Below are 25,331 nucleotides of genomic sequence, written 5' to 3' on the forward strand. Positions count from 1 at the left end.
ACGGCTCTTCAGATACTGTTCTCTAATAGAACAGCTATGTCAAATTGGCAAAACACAAGTGTTTTGTTTTAGCCAGCATTGATCCAAGGTAATGACTGAGAACTAATGGATTTTAACATCATTTTCTAGTAGAGCAGGGGATTATTAGTAGGAATGTATTGGTGGTGATCCAGTATTATACCAACTTGTTTGTTTCTGCATTTTGGTTTTCAGCTTCCATTGTGATATCTATATGTTGTATAACAAATGTGTAACTAACATGGAGAGACATACATGGACATCTTGTGTAGCGCTATGGCTTATATTAGAAATATATGATGTTGGACAGCTATTGTTAATCTGCATGTCATGGGGTATGATCCTATCTAGGCATGTTTACTGTTTACTCAGAAGTAAGCCCCATTATTGCAGTGGGGCTTACTCCTTGATAAGGACGCATAGGATTATAGTTTTAATTATGTGGATATATATGCATACATACTACACACATGTGTTGATAAAGAGAAACTTGAGTGAGTCGTAAAAAATCATGTATGTCATCAGGACATGAGAATTAATGTGGCTATTTTAATTGCATGCCTCCTAATTTTTTTTTGAGGGAGGGGGCAGTCACACCTTCAAATTTATCTTCCATACCATGCGGGCTAGTGGCATATAGAAAAGTAAAAACAGAAATGTGGGCATCTCAAAATTCCACCATACATATGAAGGCCACACAGACAGTTCCTTTCATTGATTGACCATGGTGTCAAAGATGTTAAAATGAAGATAGGAAATCTGATTTCTTAAAATAACTTAAAAAAAACCCCCACAAGATATCTTGATAGAGAAGGGAAATTGTGGGTCATGTTTTGGCAGCCAGATGGCAGTTGTGACTTTTGTATATAAAGATTAGCAAACACCATTTTGATATCTTTCTGATTTGGGAGTAGTTGACTTTGAGAAAGATGAGTTTGGGTTATCCAGTTTATGAATCCATTGATTCATGTTGCTTGCAGATGCAATAGCTGGCTGAAATTCCAGTGACTTCCTATACAGGCATGAGTTTGATAAGTTTGCTTTTTAGCTTTGAGTTTTCCACTGTTTCCTGTCACATACGTAAGAGTACAGCTCTGGAAACCAGATGAACAGTTGCCAAGGATCAGTATCTGGAGTTTCTCCTGAAGGTTACCTTAACTCTAGAACAGTAGTGTGGAGTCTTTGGCCCGTGGGACTTATTAGGCCTGCCAGGCTTCCCCATTTTGCCCACAAGGCCATTTCACTGAAACCAGGCCCACCTTCCCTACATATATGACGTCAGGTGTGGGTCAGGTGACTGTTAGCCGATTGTCAGGTTTTGTGACGCTCCTTCCAGAGCTGTTCACAAGATAGTGCTCTGCAAGGGGCTTGGCAAGACCCTGCAGTTACCCCCCTAAACATTCCAAATGTTGCATTTTTTGCCAAATTGTTTCCAGCCCTTATGGAATCCCTTTTCACTTATAACAGAGGGATGGTTTTTCGCTACTTATGTGTATGTCTCCTGTGTATATTTTGTGACTCAGAATAATTAATTGCTCCTATATTCCTAATGGTCCCTGAATAACACAGCTAATAGAAACACAAATAAAAATATTCTCAGAGGCTACTTGACAGTTACAAAAATTTCCCTCCAGTCTGAACTGATACCAAAATCTCATCTTGAACATTTTCAAGAAGTTTTTACAAAGTTCCTTGTTTGGATTGGCTTTTAGTAGTAGACGGTATAGCTCTGTAGTATAATCTTTATCTTTTTCTATTGAGAATTATTGTTACAGTTTGGAACACAGGAAGCTGCCTTACGCTAGGTCAGTCTGTCCATCTAGCCAAAGATGATCTGCAGAGCTCTGATTGGCAGCAGCTTTCCATGGTCTCAGTCAGAGATCTTTCACATCATGTCAGGAACTGCCAGCGCTAGAACCAGGAACTATTTCGTGTCATGATAAGCCATCGTTCACAAGAACAAAGGTTGAGTACAGTTTGAAGTTTGTTGGAAGTGAAACAAGCCACAATTCCTGGCTTGGATGTAACATGCAAGAGCAGGGAACCCTTTTAGACATGTTCACACCAAACCATTAACTGTGATTTGATGTGTGAACTGGTCTAGTGCTGCACCATGTGGTGACCTGCCAGAACTCATCCTGGCAGTGAAGTACGCAGGTTTACATCCACAGCATACATTTAAAGCACATGGCATCCCACAAAGAATCTTGGGAATTGTAGCTTACCCCTCACAGAGCTGCAATGCCCAATACCCTTAACAAACTACAGTCCCCAGAATTCTTTTGGGGAAGCCATGTGCTTTAAATGTTTGGTGTAAATGTGGCCATGCTTTAGGCAGGCCCTATTCATTCATACTGGACATTGGGACCTCCTGAACAGGAAGGCTGTAAAAGACTTCCTGTCTGAGCCGGGATCTTGCCTGAGCGGTTGGGTCTTCTGGAATATGGTGTGCTTCTGCATGTTCCTCTGCTCTTACCACCTGGCTCGAATCTTGTTCCCCAGTTCATCACTGGCAGCTGCCAACAGCTCAGCCCTGACACACCACCTACTACCGATGCTGAGGATAGAAGTACAAACCTTCTACATGCAGAGCATGAAATCTACCACTGAGCTATGGTCTGTATAGTCTGTGTGTATCTTTCCCCTGGAATGAAAAACTGTGGACCAGCCTTCCCTGAGTATGTTTGGACTGGTTTACATAGCCCCTTTAAATGCTAATTTCCAAATTCACTAGGGTTTGCCCAAATGTTGCCAGTGGGCTCACATCTTTACAATTAACTCACTTAAAGTGATGCCGCTGGTGTGCTAAAGACACTTAAAATTAGACCCAGAAGTTAGGCAGTTAATCTGTAAAGCTCAATAAAGTCCCTTGTTTCATCCAAGGGTTGTCAGAAAATTCGTTCCACATCTGTACAGAGAAAAGGGGGAGGGGGAGGGAGAAAAGAAAGAAGCGAGGTGTAAACTGCCAAGAACCATTTTAATGATGGCTGGAGAAAAAAGCAGCCAGATGGCAGGCTCTGCTGTGGCTGCGGTTGGTATTTAACTGCTTTTTTATTGGAAAAATATGGGGTGAAAAATTGTGTGGGACTCATTAGGCAGCCTGCTGCGATTCTGATCAGCTTGCCAATCTGTTCTGCATGGCAAAGATCCAAACATCCATAAATTTTGAGCAGCGGCTTATAATCTATGGCTTGAAGCTTGTTAAATCTTCCCTTGTTCCCTTCCCCCTTTTCGTTTTGGTTCACTGCTTGAGCTTTCTTTCTTTCTTTCTTTCTTTCTTTCTTTCTTTCTTTCTTTCTTTCTTTCTTTCTTTCTTTCTTTCTTTCTTTCTTTCAAAAGAGCCTAAGGCTCCAGCTGTGTTGCAGACAAAAAGAAAAAGAAAAAATCAGAGATAAAAGGAAAGGAAAGGACACAGAAGACTCTACTAAGTATCATGTTCCACTGCTGCTCTGCAGAGACACCTTTCTTAACATCATAGTCATAGCTAACTCATTCTCCGAGTGTGGATCTTTCCTTATGTTGTTAATATGGCACCACCCAAATACAAGAGGGAGTCATCAGCAGGCATGAGGGGATCTGAAGTTTTCAGAAGTACAAAAAAAAATCTTTAGGGGCAGGGAAAGGGGGAGAAACAGCCTTATCAAGACTGAGGCATTCTTAGTAGGCATGGAATGCTGACAACTTTTTTTTGGGGGGGGGGGAGAATGGAGAACAGGAAGAGGAGGAGGGCCATAGTTCAGTGGTAGAGCATCTGCTTTGCTTGCAGAAGGTATCAGGTTGAATCCCCAGCATCTCCAAGAAGGGCTAGGAGAGACCCTTATAACTGAAGTCCTGAAGAGCTGCTGCCAGTCAGTGTAAACAATACTGAACTAGATGGACCAGAGCTCTGACTCAGTATAAGGCTAGCTTGCTGTGTTCCTGTCCTGAAAAAGGGCATGACTGGCTTGATAGAAGCCTGAACAGAAGCCCTCCCCACCACAACACTTTGTTGCAGGTCCCACTTATAAGTGTGATATTTCTCAATGTATGCACATCGAAAAGCCAGTTCCTAATTAGGGTTTTCCACTGCCAGGATGACTTTTGGAAAGTTTCCCGTATGATGCACGCAAAAAACTCTTTTTTTGCCAAAAGGGGTCATACCCTCATTTTGTTCAAAGATGATCCTCCCATGAGACGCAGGCTGGATTGCTATGATCCAGCTTGCAAGATGGATTTGGAGCAGATTGCATGGATGACACATTCCTGTAGAATGTGTTCACATGTCTGTTCCTGTGGGAATCGTTCCAGGAGCCATTACAGAGATGCAAAATGTTACATCAGAAATGGCCTCACTCTCAAAGTGGAGTAAGTAGCATCTGAAAATTAGCTCTGTTATCTTTTGCTCTGCTGCATTAGAAATTCTGCTTCTTCACCCTCACTTTTCATCTTCAGAAAGAGACAGAGCTAAGGTTGTAAGACAAGATGGTTATTTTGAAAAGGTTCCAGTTCTGCTCTATTTACTTTTTTTTAATGAAACAATCCCAAAGTGTAAGAGATGCAAATTCTAGAATATCAATACAGTAGTTGTGAGCAAAGTGTTAGGATCACAGAGTGACTGTTGCTCAGGGGAGCCAGCAAACTGCTAGCAGAGTTTTAATTTTTTGTTCTTAATTGTGTCTGGATTCTAAGGGTCCTAAGAGGAAAAATAAAGCTTCCTTTAATAATTGCATATTAAAGAAATCAGTTTCAGACAAGGTGGGGGGGAGAGGGATTTCAAGAAGCCATTGTGACATGCTTCCAAGTAATGCAGACAGAGAACTATTGAGCTGCTCCTCCACAGACACCTCCCCCCACACACATTTTTTAAGAAGAGATGGAAAATATGCTGTCCACATTTCTGTCAGGAATGGATACACATTGGTTTTGAAAACTTTATGGAAACCAGAGGCCAGCTTTTTTAAACAATACAGTTTCTCACATATGCATTACGCAAAAATGCAATAGCATTTCTCTTAAATGATTAGAAACTGCAAACTACAGAGAGTCCAGTCTTTACAGCATTAGATTTTAGTCATGATTTACAATCTACATACTTAGAAGTAATCCTTGCTATATTCGACTTACAACTATTGCTGTTTTGCGGAAGACTTCCACCACCACCCGAAAAAAAATTACTCCTTAAAAGCAGAAAGCAAGCCTGGTCAGAAGCAGGTACTTCAGAACCCTGGGCAGATACCAGTGAAGAGTTAATATGCTCCAACATGTTCTGGGTGCTATTAACATAGCCCTTATATAATTCCTGAGCCTGGCTTCTCCCAGGCTAAGGTTGCCAGGTATCCAGTTTTCTACCAGACTCTGGTTTTGGGGGGTCCTCTCTGGCTTCTGGGTGACTCACCTTAATCTCCGGAGTCTTTGCTTTCATTTAAAAAAAATTAAGTTTCTAAGTGGTCTGGTTCAAAAGAAAATGTAAATGTCCTGCCTTCAAGTCAATTCCGAGTTATGGCGACCCTATGAATAGGGTTTTCATGAGGCTGAGAGGCAGTGACTGGCCCAAGGTCACCCAGTGAGCTTCATGGCTATGTGGGGATTCGAACCCTGGTCTCCCAGGTCGTAGTCCAACACCTTAACCACTACGCCACACTAGCTTTCTGGTTCAAAAGATATAAACCAAAATGTCAGCCCCCGCCGCACAACTTCTGTTACTACCAGCTGCTCTAATCCCTGCCCTTTCAGGTTTTTAGCCAATAAGTGAAGTCATGGTTGTGATTGACAAGATTTGTTGAGCCCAGGCAATAGCTAAACTCACAGTTTCCTTTTCCTGCTTGCCTCACATCAGGAATTCAGTAAATATATAGCTTTCAGCAGCATAAAAAGTACTTTCTCTGTACAGGATTGAGACTTGCTTCTGAGTAAACATGCATAGGATTGCACTACAACAGAATATATTTTATTGACAACGTTTATATACTGCTTTATTGTAAAAAAACTCAAAAAACCTTAATTAATTATAGAAGGAATTAAAACAAAATTATTGGCAAAAACAGTTAAAGACAGATATTTAAAAACATTCAAAATAATAAAACCAACAATGAGTTAAACACAGAAAAAACATAATAGTTTCTACATGCCTGGGTAGGTTTGCTTAAACAAAATTGTTTTTAGCGGATGCCAAAATGAGTACAGTGAAGGTGCCTGCCTAATGGAAATAGGCAGGGAGTTCCAAAATGTGGGCACTGCCAAACTAAAGGATCAATTTCTTACAAGAGCAGGACAAGTACTATGTGGAACCCGTAACATGGAAAGCACACCTTGAACTTGGCCTGGTAGCAAATCAGCAACCAGTGCAGATTTCAGAGCAGAGATATTATGTGCTGATTGAGTCTCACTCATGTCAGCAATCGTGCCACAGCATTCTGCACTAACTGCAGCCCCAGGGTCAGGTTGTGCTACATGGGATGTCTGTGACCTTGGCTGACTGGCTGCCAGGATTTTTTTAGTTTTGGTTAGGAATCCTGACTGGTTGTGGGATGCTGAGTTTTCTGTCTTACTCATAGGAATCTTGTTGTGGTTGGTATGGTACCGTATTGCATTTAGGTAATCATCATGGTCTTTTTCTTTTTCTATTTACATTTCATTTTACCTCTGACCTTACTTCCTTACATCCATAGAAGCAACAATACGAGGCTTAGTCCTTTAGTAAGTGTGTTTAGAACTGCAGCCTTCAGGGACATCTGTCTTTACTCCTGAGTGCTCCCACCTAACATCTCCACAACACTAGGCTTTCTTCCTGCAGTGGCCTTCTGGTGACTGGCCTGGCTTGAGGGTGCTTAAACCCTTCTTGCAAGAAGTAGGCTAGATTAAATGTTCCTTACCCAGGATCTCTAAGCAGGTAAGGAGGAACGATACTGTCACTTCAGCTGGACCTGGAAACATGCTCATTTTGCTAAGATCTTAATTTCCAATCAGAATTTTTTTTGTTTGAGTGGTATGCTCCAAGAAACTGTGAATGATGCTTAATGTGTCATGCTTAATGACATCACTGGGGCTCGCCTCCTATGACATCACTAGGATCCGCCCCTGAAATCTCAGGGTTTGGGATGCTTCTGACCTGGCAACCCTATTCCAGACCCTACCCCCTTGCTGGAGAATGGAGGTACTTAAAAGAGACTGGCCTGGACACTGGCACTCCATCACAATTCCATATCTCTTGCTGGTCACACTACCTTAGTGGACACATTTGGCAGGTGATGCCCTTGGGCTTTGAGAACTATAGTTTCTCATTGGAGCCTGGCTTAGGAACTGTAGTCTTGGAAGGTCCTAGCTTAGGGGGTCCCATATTCTGATGCTCCCAGGGTGCTGGATTCAAGCTCAGGGTTCACATCTGGTGCCTCTGAGGGTGGTACTACTGCCCTAGCTGGTTCCTCTGTATGTCCAAGTCACTACTGATCATCTGAGTCATTGCAAGATACCCATGTATGGAAGGAATAAAAAAATGTTGCAAAATTCTCATGCACAATGCATTATACAAAGTATGGAAATGGTTGTCCTATGTTCTTACTCAAATAAAGATATCTTTTATTTTTTGAGGGAAAGGCTAAATGAGCTATTCAGTGGCTGCAAGAGCCAAACATGGAGAAGTGTGTATTATTTCTTGAGGAGACTGGCTATTTTCTGCACTCTCCAGAAGGAATTACTGTCTGAGGAACCATCTACCTTTTCAAAGAAAACTGCCTATTTTCTTGTCAGGATAATAAATAATTTCATGTAGGAACACTTTGTAAATGCACACTACCTTCTCTGTTTTACCCTTCCCAGAAGGGTAAAATGTTGGGAAATATATTCCTCTGCCACCTAGCATTTTAAAAAAGAAGAATTTCAATCCTGCCTTCATCTTTCCATCTTGGCCAGAGGTTTTGCAGAGACAGCCAATTTTTTTTATTTCTTTAATTGTGTGGACCTGCATTTTCTCCGCATTGGTGTGTGTATATGTGCATGCACAATTTTAATGGGACACACCACAGCCCAACCCCACTCCTGCCCTTTGACACCCTTTGCATTCTTTACAAGTAACAGCGGGACTCTAAACTTCCCCTCCCTCCCACTTTCCTTTTATAACTCGCCTTTCGTGCATATAGCCATGAAAACAGCCTTAGCACGGCCTGTCTAGGAATGAGTTCCATGAAAACTCTTGGCTGTTCACCAGGAAAGTGTTAGCGTAGTACGCCTGTCACTCACAGCAAGCTTGTGTTTGAGTAGTGCAGGACAGCCGCCAAGCTCAACTGGGTTTTCAAGAGGGGAACGAAGAACACAGAAGCCAGGGCTGTTTAACTTGCTGGACTTGCTGTGCAGGTGGGAAAGTCGGGGGGCAGGGTGGAGAGAAGACAAGGAAATGTTCCAAATCTTCAATCTTGGCCAATAGCAAATTGGGGAATGGTTTCTATTTCACGTACCGAGGCTATCCCCCCCTCCTTTTATATATAAAAGGGAGGGCGGTATTTGAGGACAGCCTGTTTAGGCACATGATGGCAGCACCCCATGTCTTTGAAAGTGAGTCATGAATGAACAGTTATAAAGCAGTAGGTTCGGGGCAATTTCAAGCAGAGGAGCACAGGTGCATGGGATGCTAAGCCCTTCCTCTGACTGCCTCTTTGTCTCTGCAGTGCCCCTTCCCAGGCTGGTTGTCTCCTCCTCCTCCTCTCCCTCCTCGCTCAGGTCCTGCTTGCAGGCTTTCCATAATGGGCATCTGGGTGGGCACTACACCAACAGGATGCTTGACTAGGTGGGCCTTTGGCCTGTTCCAGTTGGACTCTTCTTATGTTCTTCTAGCTGAGCTCCAAGATTCAAATAAATCTGGATGGAAAGGATTGTGGGAGGATAGCAACAGGCAGGAGAAAGTTCAGTGAATTTCTTTTGCATCAGGCCTCAGATCTCCTTCCTCTTCTCCCTTTTTAAAAAGCAAACTTTATTTTTTAAAAAATACAGTATTTTGCTTGCAGAGCAGGTTTCCCTCTGAAAGTCGGCTTAAGTTTGCATCCATACATATAAATCAGTGCAGGGGCTGCCAACATGGTGCATGCAAGCACCCATGTGTCCACAGAGGCCTTCCCTTGTGGTCACTTGTGTCCCCTCCCCCTGCAGAAATTAGGCTTGAAAAAGTATTCTATTATAGCCAATGGAACGGGCTGTTTGTGTGCTTGGTTTTGTGTGTGCATGTTGTGCTCACAACAGTTTATCTGGTTTGCAATTGTGCTCAAAAGATTGGCATCCTCTGAATTTGCATAACCAAATGTTTATTATGGGCTTGTGTTTTTGAAGGACCTAGCAGTGTCCCTGTTTTGGGATCTAGTTCCCACCTCAGGGTTTCTAAAAGTTAAGTTTCAGGGTGATGTGTGTATGTGGGGATGAAACGTTTCTTTTCCACATGTGTATAAATAAATGCATACACATGACTACAAAGGCATCATGCAGGGCGCTGCTTGCCATTTCACAATTTGCAGATGTTGAGGTATAGTTTGAATGGTGATAGCATATTATCAGGCCATTATGTGTATCTTTAGTCAGAATAACAAACAGCGCCTTGGCTTTTAAATCAGTGGAAGATGGGCTATAAATACAGCAAACAGGAGAGACAGTATAGCCTTCAGTAATGCATAATAAGCAGGGACTCTGACAATGATCTTTGGTAGGAGAATAGCGGTATTACAAATACGTCCCTATTTTCAACTGTGAAATGATGGACGGTATGAAATGCTGCAACATGCATACATTATACAAATTAAGCCAATTTCCATGCAATTTATTATTTTGCACAAATTACAATAAGACAATGTATGTAATGCACTCCAGAGGATTGTTAATCGTAGTAGTAGCGGTAGTATTTAATATGTTCCTCTCTAATTCTCCTGATTTTCTTCATTCAACCGAAGGTGCTTTGTATATGAGAGAGTGAACAAAGCCGCTCTCAGCTGCGCATATAAGGCAGTCTCTTCTTTCGCAAGTCTTTTTGGGTCTTTGGGGCATTTTTTAAGAGAAAGGGATCCAGCATTAAGCAACTTACTCTGCCATGAACAATTCTCTTCTGGAAAGGCCAGTCTTGGTGAAAGGACGGGAAATGGAGCAGAAATACAAAAGATGACTTTAGAACCTAGAAAACTGACTCATACTGAGTCAGACTAGGGGTCCATCTAGTTCAGTATTGTCTCCACTGGCTGGCAGCAGTACTCTAGGGTTTCAAGCAGGGATCTCTCCCAGTTTTATCTGGTGATGCTGGGGATTGAACCTGGGCCCTTCTGCATGCAAAGCAGATGCTCTGTCACTGAGCTGCAGGCACTTCTTTAGTGAAATGCACCTCTCTGTCACCATTACTGCAACAACCACTACTACTAGAGTAATGATAATATAATGCCAGTATCTATCTTTTTTTCTAAAAGGCAGTTTAAAATTGTCCCAGAAATTGAGTATTTTCTCATTCCTCTTTTTCTGCCCATCTGTATTTCTGTAATTCTCCCCCACCCCCCATCACAATACCAACCCTTTCTTAAATTCTTTATCATCCTGTTAGAAGGAGTGCTATGTGTGGAGAATCTGGGCAGGGGCAGAATAACAGGGATATGGGAGGCGGGAGAGAGGGAAAACGCAGCATGTTGTGTCATTAAACAGTGTCGTGTATTACCCGGCAGCCACCCCATCTGCTTTCCATGGGCATCCCAGGAGAACTTGGCGATTATGAAGGAATTCTCGGAGGCCATTACTGGGAAGAGGAAAAAAAGGCTTGCTGCAGACAGCTTAATGGACTAATTTGTAACTGCGAGAGCAGGAGAAATGAGTTGTTGGCCGCGTTTTAATTTGACAGCAAGTGGCAGAACGAATGCTAAATGTGATGAGTGAGCAGGCGCGTTTGTTTTCCCGCTGCACTTTGCTCGGGCCTCTTGGCTTTCCCAGGGGGCCTGTCACTATTATTTTTCCCTGCTGCACAGACTTGAAGAGGATAGGGGAGGGCAAAGGAGGCGGAGTGTGATCAAGCCAACAGGGCTCAGGGTATAATTTCCTATGGATGTTGTACAACGAAGAGAGATTAAATGTGTGAGCCTTTGATGCACGGGCACATATGGTGTTTGGGGCACAGGGTGCCTGTAAGCGCAGTGTGGTTAGACTGTGCTGCTCTCCCTGATTTGCAGGGTTAGTGTGACACTGGCATCGATTCTGTTCTGTGCACGATGAGGTTCTCGCTTTGTGAATGCTGGGCTGCCCCAAAGGAAAGTGCTCTTGCCTTATAGGAACATAGGATGCTGCCTTCTACTAAATCAGGCCATATGGTCCATCTGGCTCAGTACTGTCTACACTGACTGGCAGCAGCTTTCCAGGATTTCACACAGCGTTGTTTCCCAGCCCTACCTTGAGACTGGAAATCGAGAGAATGAGTAGAGCTGTCAGCTCATTAAAGAAATCTTTTTTGAATCATCATATGAATTTTAGTTGATTAATCAGTTAAGTTTATGTAAACTCACATGCAAGTAAAGCATTTACACTCTGTAACCTGTTTTTAAAGTCAGTTTTATTATGTTATGTTTTTAATAAAATTAAATGTATATTAAAAAAAATCATTCAGAAGCAAAAAAAATTTTGTTCACATATTTGTTATAACAGGTATAATTTTAAAAGAGGCATTCCCTCCTCCTTGAGAGAGGAGGAATGTCTCTTTTCACACAATACTTTTAATCTGCGGTCTTTTTTATTTATTTATAATACTAGCACGGAAAATAATTTAAAAAGAAATAAATAAATCTGCTGCCAAATTAATGAGTGCACCTTGATTAATATAATCAATTAGACCTTGCAGCTCTCTTTATTATTATTTGCATTTTATTATTATTTTCATGCACATACACCTAAAAAAAATTCTCTTACAGCAAGAAACAAAAAATATACCGCACAGATAAGTCACATAAATTATACTTCTAACACACTTTCATAATTTAAGGAGCATGTCACACTTCTATATTATCTATTTTACCAAAATGATTATTGTTCATTTTGAACACATTTTAAACCATTTTAACTGGAAGATATTTATTCTCTTAGCTCGCCTTTCCCATATGCATATCCAACTAGTCAGTTTCACCAACATACCCATGATCTTCTGAAAGATCAACTACAAGAGGGTTAATAAATATCCAGGCTTCTGCCATTTCTGTTATTGCTCCTAGCAACAAATTTGCTTCCAAACTCCTTGTTTTATTTATTTGTTTGTTTTCTTGTTTGTTACATTTATATCCCACCCTTCCTCCTCTAGATGTAAGGAGCCAGAGTCAATTCCAGTTGCTCTCAGTAGGGTCCCATCCCTGTCTCTAAGTGCTTTCACCTCCATCTCCTTACCTAGAGAGGTGCATAGTGCCACAATTGACGTGTGCCAATGAAAATGTGGGTGGCTCTATGGTTATGTTAGCAGTGCAAGTCCATCCATCCTCTGCTTTTGATGGAAAACTTTCTTACGCTAAAGATTATCAGATGTTCAGTGCCAGACCAAAGTACATGGCTTTCCAGCCAACATTTATCCAGAGTACTGCATAGGTGGAATATCCCAAGTCTTCCCCCAGCCCCACTGCTACCTGGTTCAGGCTTGATTTGCGATTCTCAAAAAATCTGGGTCTTGCCAGCTGTGTGTAGAGTGATGTTAATTAGAGAGTAAATGTGTGCAACAGTTTGATTTTAAGATAAGCAAAATAAGCATGATGTTTTGTGTGTGTGTTGTTTATTCACAGCAAACTATGAAAAAATGGGTATTTCAAACATATTCTTTCCCCAAAAAAATATTTTCCCCTGATTAACTGTAATTATAAAAATTTAAAAAAATTACCTCTTTTGTAAGGCAGATTATTTTTGGATGTGTGTGGGGGAAAAAAACAAAATGCCAACGTAATTCTTTACTGCATGCATCCTCTTCCTGGAACACTCTGATGTTGTGAGACATAATTTGATAAGAACACATTTTTATGTTCCATGTGTTAGCTGGATAAAACATCCCAATGTTCCAGTCTCTTATAAGACAACCACAAATGATATGCACCATATAAAGTCTAATGTTCAAGATAAGCCTATCAAGAAGACGTAAAGCAGTTTGGGGGGGGGGAGAACAAGGTGCAATAATCTTGAGATTGTACAATTTCATAATGCCTCTCCCCTGCCCCAGCTGTCCTCAAAATAAACTTGTTTTTTGGTAACTTTCTCAGAACAAAAAAACTCAGATTTTTTCAAGGAAGTTTGGGGAAGCCAAGCCCTCCCCACAATTTCCTGCTAATTCCCAACCCACCTTACTAAGTTGCAAATTGAGTCTTGAGACATAGGAAGTTACAAGTCCCATGCACCCTGGCTGGAAATAATGCCAAGCTTTAAAGTGCTCCCAGTGCCCACACCCTGCTGAAAATTTGTCTTAGGAGGAGGGAATTGGTAGAGAGAGTTGCCTGGTGACAGAGAACCCTTTAGGAGATAGGGAAGGGCCATAGTTCAGTGGTAGAGAATCTGCTTTGCTCTGTTCCTTTCTAAAATGAAATTTCCAAGCTCTGATTATTTATAAGATGAAATAGGGGCCATGCCCTTCAAGAAGTAAGCTTTAAAAAGGAGGGGATACTTATTGGAGAGTTTTAAAGGCAGATAAGAAGAAGCAACAAAATTGCAAGGCAGTTTTGTACAAGCATAATGAAGAGCATGATGAAGGGAGCTCCATATAAAAAGCTCATTGTGAAGGAGCAGCAAAAATTCCAAAACCCCATCTGGTAGTTTGCTGTGCATGCACCTTCCCTCCAGAATGAATGTGTGTATATTTCCCTTCTGATGGTTTGTGATAAAATGCAGGTATGTCCTAAGATCATGCAGATATCTCTAAACTGAGATTGTATAATATGACCCTCAGTTTAATAAAATGTGCACTTCACTTGGAGTAGCTTTTCCCCTTAAGTTGACTCTTACTGAATTAGAATGGCCACAGGCTTTTATCTCCCCAGTACTTTCTTTATATTGGGGGACTTGGATGAATATTGTGTTTCAATTTTAATGGCAGACTCCAACCCTAAAATGACAGAAACTGTAGCCGTGTTCCTTGCTGTAGTCATCAAAGCTAGGACACAATTGTTAAAGGGAAGATCTGAGTAACAATTGTATAGTTAAGCTATGTTGTTATTGTGGATTTTCTTATACTCATCTTTTAAAAAGCACTGTCTGTATCTGTATTGGAATTGTTTTTAAGATGTTTTTATTGTTTTATCACTTGTGTGTTTGCCTCCCTGGGTTCTTTTGGGAGGAAGGGTGGATTATTATTATTATTGTTGTTGTCTGTTGTCTGTTGTAGTATTTTAAACTGTCATAACCTGCCCTGAGACTTCAGGGTAAAGAGCAGGTAAATTGTTGTTCTAGTTTGTTGTTTGAATGACCATAGCCCTCTGGTAGTTGTTGGTGGTGGTAGTTTTGTTTTTCTCGCACAAGCACACAGACCAAAGAACTGAATCCAACATTTCCTTGGGAGATATGAAGGTCATTTCTACCCATTCCTCAAAAAAAAAGGGGGGGGGAAGCCCATATCTTTTGTCATCTCAGCTTCTTCTTTACACCTTGTTTGTCAGCTTTTAAGATGATTTGTGACGCTTGCATGCATGGCCAAGTGAGCTAGTTTAGCCAGGACCTTGCTTCCCAGGTTGGCACTGTCTTTAAATCCAGGATAAGACAGTTCTCTGCATTTCTGCTTTAAGCATCTTCACTTCTCAAGACAGTAGGGCCCCTGCTGCTGTTGCTGTTGCTGCTGCCTCCTTTCTTCCTCTCTCTCTCTCTCTCTGTCTCTCTCTCTCTTTACCTTCCAGCTCACTGCGTCTGTTCCTGGGGGCCTCGGGAGGCTTTAACAAGCTCTAGATTGTTAGTGACAGTCAGACACTTTAACACTTAAAGTAGAAGGTTTGATTTAATCGCAAGGCTGTCATTTGTTATTTGTCTGCTGTGTTCCGCTGGGGCGCCCGCTGATCAACTGCCTGCTCCCAAGAGTGCTTTCTTTTCTTTTTTCCTTTTTTTTTTTTGTTATGTCTAAATCCTCAATACAAATTGCAGAGCTTCTGCATCTCCCAGTGGGACCCATTACCGCCTGTGGGGCATTAAGGATCATTAATAGTGCTGTCAGCAAGCTAGCCAGTTGGTTAGCTTCTCATAAATAGGAAATTAATCCATCTACTTCATTAATAATACCAAGTGTAGCTATTTTGTTGCACTCTGTGTAACAGAGGCCCCAGTTGCATGTCTGTAATGTGATAAGACAGGACTCCAAATTAGCATTGAATGTCTGATTCAAGAGCACAGCCTCGATTACTTAGAGAAATGTTGTTTTAGGGGTTTTGGAGGGGTTTTGTTTTGTTTTTACAAAGAAATATTATTCCCTATTATTTTGGACATCCTATTTATTGACTATCTTTTCTTGCTTATTTGTGGGGAAATTAAGTAACATTTCATCCAAGCACATGTTACCCCACACTTTCCAATGCATTTCCCCACCAACTTCCTTATTGCAAAAAGTCAGATCTTTTGTGGAAGTGTGTTTGTTAGGAACATAGGAAGCTGCCTTATACTGTGTCAGACCACAGATCCATCTGGCTCAGCATTCTGTACACTGACTGGCAGTGGCTCTCCAGGGTTTCAGAAAAGGAGACTCTCCCAGCTCTACCTGGAGATGCCAGAGATTGAACCTGGGACCTTCTGCATGCAAAACAGATGCTCTGCCACTGAGCTAGGGCCCTTCCACTAAAGTCCTCCCAATCAGCTATCTTTGCGCAACCTGAATTTGCTGGTTTGTGACTGAATCCTACCTGAAAATAACAACAGTCAGGAAGTAGCCAAGGAAATATTAAAGGGCGCTGGGAGTAAGAAGTGTGCCAGTTCTTCATTGTTGTTGTTTGTTAGTGGGCATGATTTTGCTTCAGTGTCTTGCTGTGAAGAAGCAGGGAGGGGGGAAGAAGGCTTCAAAAACGTGGGGCAGGAAGAGTGGCAATGCTTTATAATGAGGCTGAGGCTCACACAGAATATTCCACCCGTCTTAATTCCCACCCCTGATTTCCTCACTGTAATCCTTAGAGGACAATATAGGCCCTGAAGGAGTTATATAGAGCTTTTCATTTTGAAGGAGGTTAGAACATTGATGGAAAGGAATACATAAGGGAGGAATGTTCCTCATCTATTGTCACTCTTCTTTGTTGTCTTTCCCCCACTTTTCTTGTCACAGAACCATTGGGTTGGGGTGAGGAGGATGGAATGAAGTATCTTGGGAAAGGGCATGGCTGGCTGAAACACTGAGCAGGAGCATTCCACACTGCATCATTGTAGTGCATATCCCACTTGTCTTCCCCCCTCCAAAACTAAAAAGGCTAACATGCTTTACCAATCTGTCCCATCCTGGTGCCCTCCACGTGTTTTGGACTGCAACTTCCATCACCCTCAGCCAGTACATTGTGCTAGCTGGGGCTGATGGGAATTATAGTCCAAAACGTTAGGAAGGCACCAGGTTGTAGAATGCTGCTCTAGCCTTTCCTCATAAGAAAAAAAAAATCCCCTCCTCACAGGACCATACCTTCGTCTTATTTCTTGAGGCTCACTTCTCCAGACAGCTTTCCTAATCTATCTTAACTTTGTTGTCCTGTGCTGTTTTATATTGCGTACTCACTGAGGTTAGCAATTCTACTCACAGTGGACCCATTGGAATTAATGGATGTGAGTAACCTACACCCATTAATTTCAGTGGGTCTATTTTGAGTATAACTTTGTTGGATACAACTCTAGGGCTACAACATTTGATCAATTAGTTGGTTAGATTAGTCCAGTTTTTAAATATGTCATGGGCTAAAAGGTGTCCATGGTTAATCGGACAGCAGACTTAAATATACAGGTATATGTTGATTTGTTTATATAAAAATCTATGTCCTGCCCTTCTGGTGCCTATACAACACTCAGGAAAGCTAACAACACTTAAAACCAACCATAAAATGCAACAGAGTTTTTAAAAAATCAATATAATAAAAACAAAGACAGCACAGCAGATTAAAATAAATCATTGGATAAAAACTTATTTATTGGAAAAAGATATATCTGCCTAAACAGAAAAGGTTTTGCCTTATAGCAAAACACCATGAGAAAGGGGGCCAAGCAAACTTCCCCAGGCAAAGAGTTTCTTAATACAAATACCTACAAAAACTGCAAGTACCACTGTAAGAAGCATTGCCCTTTTCTTTTATATAGGAAGGAATGCATGCACCATCTCAAACCGAAGGAAGTATACTTCTTGCTTCAGTATTACATTTTTATCCATACATAAATTTGTGCACACTTAATCAACAGCTTAATCATATGTATTTTAGCTGATTACTTTTTTTAAAAGGTGACAGCCCTACAAATTACTCTTAGGCCTGGCTTGCATGTCACAATAAGACACACTTTGCCTTAAACCTCAGTTTAATTGTAACCGTAACTTTCCCTGCCATGCAGGTTCCTGCTCCTGCATGGTTTCTTCCCCACCACAAACCTGTGCTTCGCCCAGTCAGCTCATACAAGCCATGCTATGGTTTGTCATGTCTTCCAAACCCAGACTGTGGCTTGTTCGTTTCAAACAAACCATTAGCAGTAAGCCAGAAATAAACATATACATGTTTGCTTGAAACAAAAAAGCCACAGTCTGAGTTTGGACAACACAAAAAGCCATAATGTATGGTGGGTGGTGGCCTGCACAGCATCCCATGCACCAAAGAGAGGCATGTTCACAGTTAAACCATGGTTTAAAACAAACTATGGCTTATTGTGATGTGCAAACATAGCCTTAAGATTGCAATCCTATACCTGCTTCCCTAGATTTACTCAGTGGGATTGACTTTTGAGTTGGCATGCATGGGTATGTGCTGTTACAGAGGTTTGTTTTTAAGTGCAGAATTCTATATTTTAAGGCTGTACAAAGAAAAATGGTAATGTTGGGATTTAAGGGGGAAACGGTAACCATTCTTATTATTTATTTCTGACCTGGGACAGAAAGCTTATGAACGATAAGGATGAAAAGGAAAACCTGGGTTGTGGTGCTGCCTGCCAGAAAAAGAGAAGCACAGGTTTGGAAAAGATGCCAGTTCTCAGATCGAAACAGTCTTTTTATTCTCTCCATGTCCAAATGGCTTGGGTGTATGAAGCAAAATTTTATTTGCTTTGTTTCATTTAAAAAAAAAACACTAATAACATGATCCTATGCATGTGCAGTCAGAAGTGACTCTCACCAAGTTCAATGAGACACTCCCAAGTGAGTGCAGCTCTTTACCCACTTATAGGATTGAATTACTGAATACAATGAACGTTAATTCTGAGTGCACATATAAAGGATTTATTTATTTATTAAAAGGGCTTTATAAAACTGCCTAATGTTTAAAATAGCTCTAGGTGATGTACCATATAAAATAATAAACCATACCATTAAAACAAAAATACAACATAAAACCAGTAAAACGGGCAGTATAAAAGCATATTAACAAACAAAACAGGGATTTAGGGAATTTAGTCAAAAACAGGGTCCGATCAGGTCAGGGAAAGCCTGGACAAAAAGGTATGACTTTACATGACGTCTGAAGCAACTCGTGCCCGTTGCTTCACGTATGGCAGAGGGAAGGATATTTCATAGTAAAGGGCAGTAGCTGAAAATGCCCTTTTTGGGGGCACCACCCTACAATATTCTACAGGGTGCGGTACAACAAGTAGAATTTCCCCAGATGATCTAAGTGACCTTACAGGTCTGTACAGGGGCAGATAACCTGGTCCCAAGTTGTGTACATCATTCTAAAGTATTGCCTCCAGCAGCATGGGCAATGGTCAGGGATGATGAGAGTCAAGTCCAACAGCATCAGGAGGGCACCCACATTACCTACTCCTAAAGTTTGACAGGAAAGCAGTGCTTGCCTACATCTCTTTTTTTAAAAATGTGGAAGTAATTTGGTAGGTGCAGCTTTCTGGCAAAAACACATCTTAGATCCCTCAGATGGAAGAAGAATGTCGCTAAGGAAGAGAGAATATTGGGATGGGAACATTAGACAATGCTGGGAATTGTCTGAGAACTTTTAACAAACTACAGTTCCCAGGATTCTTTGGGGGAAGCCATGACTATCAAATTGATATACTTTAAATATATGGCGTGGATGCAACTACTGTGAGAATATGTGCTCTGAACTGAAGAGTTAACACTCAGGACAGGGGTCTACAAATGTCTTGATTTCCTGGTTTGGCCATTTTTTTGTGATTACTAACAATACCACTCCTCTCCTTCTTTGACCCCTCTGCCTTTCAGGAGTGGTGGAGTCTTCTGTCATTTGCATTCATGTATGGTGGATCTGACAAAGCATAAGCCTCTTCCACGTAGGGACTATCGGAGACAGTCAGAGATGCTGGGAACGGAGAGTTCTGAGCGAGCTTATGTGTGTGTGTTTGAATCCTTGCTAAAGATTATACCTTCCCTGCAAATTAGTCAGACAGAGACTTTAAGCTTTAAAATAAGAAATAACTACTTTATTCTGGAAGTACATGCTTGATAGGAAAGAGTCCTATATCTAGCTAACTAGCTAAGTTGGAGAAGCAAACACTGAGCCCAGCGCTTGCCCTCATGCTTGGAGGAGAGGGAGAGACAAAGGAATATGTCTGCTCCCCTCTCAAGAGAAAGAAGAAGACTGGGAAGGAGGGAAGGAACTGGGGTCAACATCCTCTGCATATCAGTCTATCAGGAAGGAAGAGACAGCAGGAAATCAAAGGACAGGTATAGCCTAGCAACCAAAAGGTCTCCTCTCTAGCTACCCTTTTTCACCCCATGCAGCCTCAACCCAGGTTAGAGTTGAACCTCATATATTCCAACAGGGACTAATGTGGTTTCTTTGTTCCTCCAAATTACAACACAACTAAGAGTTCTGGAATGGGAGGGGAATCTGGGTATTACTGAGCACCTCGCTCATCAGGTACTCACCCCTTCTGAACTTGCCAGTGGATCTGTGGGTGCCTCCTGTGAATCTTTGGCTACCCATAAGCTTGTCAAGGGGCTGGCAAGACTAGGTTGGGTAATAAAAAGGGATGAATGTTTTTGGGAGACAGGGTGTGTGCGTGTGCACGTGCAAAGCCAGTGGTGAAACAAGCCTTTAGAACTTTCAGTTAAATTAACCTTAATTTAACCTTCTCCCCTATAATAAAATGCTTTGGGACTTTGGCCTTTAGAGACTTTTGGGGAAAAACACATTTTAATTGCAAGCTGCAGGAAGGGACTTCTCCAAATGTGTTGAAATTGTTAGATTAAAGCTTTCCCCTCAGTCGTCGACCTTTCTCCCTCCCCTCCCCACTCCATTAAAGACCAAGGCTGCTATCAACAATTTATGGCATTCTTAAAGGAAGCCAGATAATCCTGACTGATTTGTAGCTGTTCCTTTATTGCCTTGCCAAACTTTGCTTTGTCATTTCAGGCTGGGGGAGCAGTGGTGGTGGAGGGAACAGGCATAAGCACATATGTTCAAAATTCTGGCAGCATTTTTAGTGTGCACATAAAGGTGTGTGTGTGTGAGAGAGTGAGAGATAAGAGAGTGATTTTGTTTAAGGGCCATTATGGTTTTCCTACATGGGTTGACACAGGCTGGGTTCTTTTTCCTTAAGTACACGGCTGTATGTCAAGGCCAGGCCTGTATCAGTTTTGCTGTGTGTGCATACTTGAATTGCATTAAACACCCCAGTGCGTGCACATCTGATATAACAGATGTGGTGAAATCTGTATTTGTGTTGCTGAACACTTTTCCTACACCTATGTAGGAAAAAAGCATTAGTGACCCTGCAGGGTTTGTCTGTGGGATGGGGATGGGAACCCAGAATTGAATAATTTCTCCTTTGGTAAGAAGTGGCTTTTAAAAATGGGGTGTAAAACACACCATTAACGATTTTACAATCACTCAACAAATCAGGCGACCAAATCTTGAGGAGAGCAACACTCCACATTAGTGTCAAAATTGATGTTTAGTCATGTGCAACCAGGGTGAAATTGGAAGAGAGAAGGAGACAAGGAAAGAAAGGAAAAGAGGAGGAGGGGGGGGGAGAAAATTCTCCTCTTCTGTGTCTCTATCTCCCTCTCTTGTTTTACAAATGTTGCACTCTCTCCCTAGGGATGATAAAAAGGCTCATTTCCACATCCATCTCCTGTACAGATTCTAGCTACACACGTAGCTTGGAAACATAATCCTCCTTGTCTGTTAGGTTGTTTGATGGCTTTCAGATGCAATCTGTGACAATAATGGGAATACTCTGCAATGTCTTCTGTCGCCCACACAGTTTAGCATGTAGGTGAAATCAAAGCAGATCGTTGTTCTCACACTGTAGCCCTCGTGACAAAAGTCCCAAGTGACCTAAATAACAATAGGTGTGATGTTTGTGTGTTTGAGGCTGTGTAAAAGACAACAGTCCCTCAGGGCATAAGGTAAGTGACCCAGGCTGCATAATATGTCAGCCTAAGGGGTGATTCTGTTGTCTCTTGGTGATGCTGGCATGCAATCCAGGTCAAACAGAAGCCTTTTCCTGCAATTAATCCTGTGTGTGTATGGTAGAGGAAGAGATGCATGCAGCCTTCCTGCCCAAAGGCAACTGTGTCTGATTATGACCCAGCTTGGTCGGATATCAAAGGTGTATTCACAGAAATTTATAAAAAGCACTTTGAGCTACAACTTCAATGGCTAGTTGGTTTTTATTTGGGACAGTTGGGGCAGCACTTCAAATTAAAGTTCTGTATAACATTAGAACACTCTTAAGACTAGAACCTAGGGTCACCCAATGAGATCAGGGGGTGGGGATGTCATTGGACGTCAACTCTTGTCATCCCTGACCACTGGCCATACTTGCTGGGGTGATGGAAGTTAGACTTTATCAGCATCTGGAGGGCCACAAGTTGCCCTTCTCTGCTCTAAACTAGCAGAGAGGGATACCTTCCTAACAAGGGCTAGAATGAAATTGCCACCCCAATTTTACATCCCTTTGCAGGCTGTAAACTTGTGAGGGGGCACATCTCAGCTATCGGGTAGTGTATTTCATAGGATGGGGGCAAAACTCAGTGCTGCTCACATCTTCTCTGCTACTTGAAGCTACCATTTCTCCTCCCCCCCATGTGTGAACATACGCAGCTCTCGGAAATGCCACAGAACAATTCTACATCATGCTGTAGTATCTTTCTAAGATATATTTGGAGGGAAACAAATGGTCAAAACCAGCAAGAAGGCCACAGATATCCCACAGACCTGCCAGTTGTTTCCCTGAAACTTTGAAGAAAGTATATAGCTCCTGCCCACTCTTTCACCTCAAACCCCACCCCAAATTCAGACCACAGTTTCAAATTTTCAAACGTTCAACGCTGCATTAGTTGAATCAGCAGTAGATCCTGTGGTGGAGGACTCATAGAGTCTTGTGGCTTCCGTTTGTCAGCTCCCCATAGCGCACTGGTCCTTCAGACGTGCAAAATGCACTTATTACAACACAGTGAATCCTGATTCACACTCCCCACTGTTCTCCAGCAGTCCTCTGGCAAAAAACGGATTCAGTTTCTTTTGCTCTCTCGGTCATCACAGGCCCCTTCTGACTGATTTATGGCTTGGTGCTAACAGGTTCCAAAGGGAGGGCTAGTAGTCAGTTGTTCTCTTCTAGAAGGTGGTGACTGTGAAACAGAACCTCAAGGGTACAGGAAAAGTGAGTGATTAAAGCACAGAAGCTGTGGGAGCTGAGGATGGACAGCTCTGTCAGCACGCACAGCATCCCTTGGGGCCCAGTGAGTTGGGGGAGGAGAAGGGTGGGGGAGGGGGAGGGGGAGGAGAGAAATAAAAGAGAAGCTCTCTAAGGAGCTGTTCTTCCCACTCATAAGCGCTCAGCCCTAAATGTCCCTGCTTTGTCAGCTCGCAGACCTACAAAGGAATTGATCTGTGTGTCCTGGTTTTCCTCTCCAGTGTTTAGTGTCTCTCCAGATTAATAATTATTAAACAGTGAGATAAGAGCTGTGGTCTCAGTAACCTCACTTTTTTCCAGTTTTAGTTTCTGGTATATGAATTCATTGGAGAGGGTAGAACTCTGGTGCATTTTGTTCAAGGCTCAAAAAAGGCTTGGAAGAGTAAACAGAGCATGTGGCCACTTGTACTGTCTCCAAACCCAGCTTGAATATTGCTTTATCAATACCCTTCTATCAATAAGCGGTGAACAAACAGAGGTCTTTCCAGATTTACTAACTAATCATAGAAAAGTGTTGACAGGGCTTAAACTAGCCCCTAGTTACTAATTTTAAGCATCTTTACTTGGTGGATTGGATTTCTATGGGGAAACCAAGTTGCATTCTCTCTTTCCTCTCCTCCACCCCACCCTTGGGTATTTGCTTCTATAGCTTTACATTGTGATTTTTGTGCAAGGGGATCCAGGATTTAACCAGAAATCTCACAGTCCGAATCTGAAACCCAGTAAACCACAGAGAACCGTATACATTTAAATCCCAGATGGACAAATAGTCTGATCTGGTATAAGCAGTGATGGAGTGTAGGGGAAATGCAGGGTAGCAGAACTCCAGGACTTTTTTTTTTTGGAAGCAGGAGCAATGAGATCATCTGACAAAAGCCGGTAATTGGCGGATCCTGCTTTCTCTGGCATAGGAAAGAGCTGATGGAGCTTTCAGATTTCTTTGTGACAATTGCCATAGAGGAAATCACAGAATGAAGAAAATAATTAGAGGATAGATACTTCTTTCCTTTTCTTTGATGGGCTTCCCACTTCATGCTAGGAGTTTAAATTGCAACATTTCCTTGTAAGAGTTTGCATTTCTAATTAAAAGCTTAACAAGAGTGCATTTTAGCTGGCTGAAACTATTGTTACACACCACCCCAATCTCTGAGCGGTGACCAGGGGTCCCTGCGCTTACCCAGGGCTTGGTTTCCTTGGAAAGAAGGTCAGTGGAGACTATGGTGTTTTTACATTCCAACCTGAGCTTAAGATGGAGGGGTTAAAAGCATCAGCAGTCCAGTGGATCTTGGGTTTTGCATCAGGCATACAGGAGGCACCCTAAAGCCATGGTGCAGAGAGCCAACCCCTCTGCCTGCCTCCAGTTCCCAGGCTTTCCTCAGACCCAACTAAAAAACACAAGCCTCTCCTTGGCCTCAGGAAGGGGGGGGTAGAGTTTCAATAACAATAGGATCTCCCTGGCTCATTCTGCAGTTAATGGACCCATTAACTCACCTGGCCACTCTATTAGATTAACAAAAGGGGACTCATCTGACCAGCAGAGCAGGTTTCTCACCCCCAGGTGCTGGGTTTCAGTTCAGAGGCTGGAAGGGGACTCATAGAAATCATCCATCTCAACCCAAAACCCATAACAGTATTTTGTTATAGCTCAATCTGTTTTACAAGTTGAACCTAGATAGTTAGAAGGAGGAGTTTTCTCGCAGGAAACTATGCATAGGATCTGTCTATGTAACTCTCTGTCTATTTTGTTAAATTTATATCCCACTCTTCCTCCCAGAAGGAGCCCAGGGCAGCAGTTACACTAAAACACTTTAAAAATCTTAAAAACAAAAGACTTTAAAATATATTCAATATTTAAAAACATATAAAAACAAAGCATCTTAAAAACATCTCTAAAAAACAAATTTAAAAACAACTTAAAAAGCAATTCTAGCACAGACACAGCCCAGGATAAGGTCTCTACTTAAAAGGCTTGTTGAAAGAGGAAGGTCTCTTTCCAAAAAGAGGCACCAAAAAGATAACAGAGATGGTGAATGTCTAATATTTAAGGGAAGGGAATTCCAAAGTGTCGGTGCCACAACATAAATTGGCTGCTTCCTGTGTTGTATGGAATGGACCTCCTGATAAGATGGTATCTGCAGGAGGCCCTCACCTGCACAGTGCAGTGATCAACTGGGTATATAAGGGGTAAGACGATCTTTAGGTATCCTGGTCCCAAGCTGCATAAGGCTTTGTACACCAAAACTAGAACCTTGCAGTCATGCTGATCCTAATAAATTGGGTGTTATATTGGGTTTGATTCCCCACACAACCATGAAGCTCACTGGGTGACCTCGGACCAGTCACTGCCTCTCAGCCTCAGAGGGAGGCAATGGTAAACCCCCTCTGAATACTGCTTACCATGAAAACCCTATTCACAGGGTCGCCATAAGTCGGAATCGACTTGAAGGCAGTACACACACACACATATTATTTCTGTTGCTCTTTGAGGAAGGGCTGTATGCATAATAATGGGTCAATGCAGCTGCCTACATTCTTGGACTTTCTTCAAGGGTGTGACT

At 42.0% G+C, this 25,331-nt stretch overlaps 1 protein-coding gene across 27 annotated transcripts in view; it reads left to right on the forward strand.

Annotated features, from left to right (window-relative positions):
• The window catches only part of FBRSL1 (fibrosin like 1), a 999,197-nt gene that overhangs the window by 715,443 nt on the left and 258,423 nt on the right, over positions 1 to 25,331 (forward strand). The window lies entirely within an intron of this gene.

The sequence above is a fragment of the Rhineura floridana genome, chromosome 19 (genome assembly GCF_030035675.1).
Source record: "Rhineura floridana isolate rRhiFlo1 chromosome 19, rRhiFlo1.hap2, whole genome shotgun sequence".
Taxonomy (NCBI): Eukaryota; Metazoa; Chordata; class Lepidosauria; order Squamata; family Rhineuridae; genus Rhineura; species Rhineura floridana.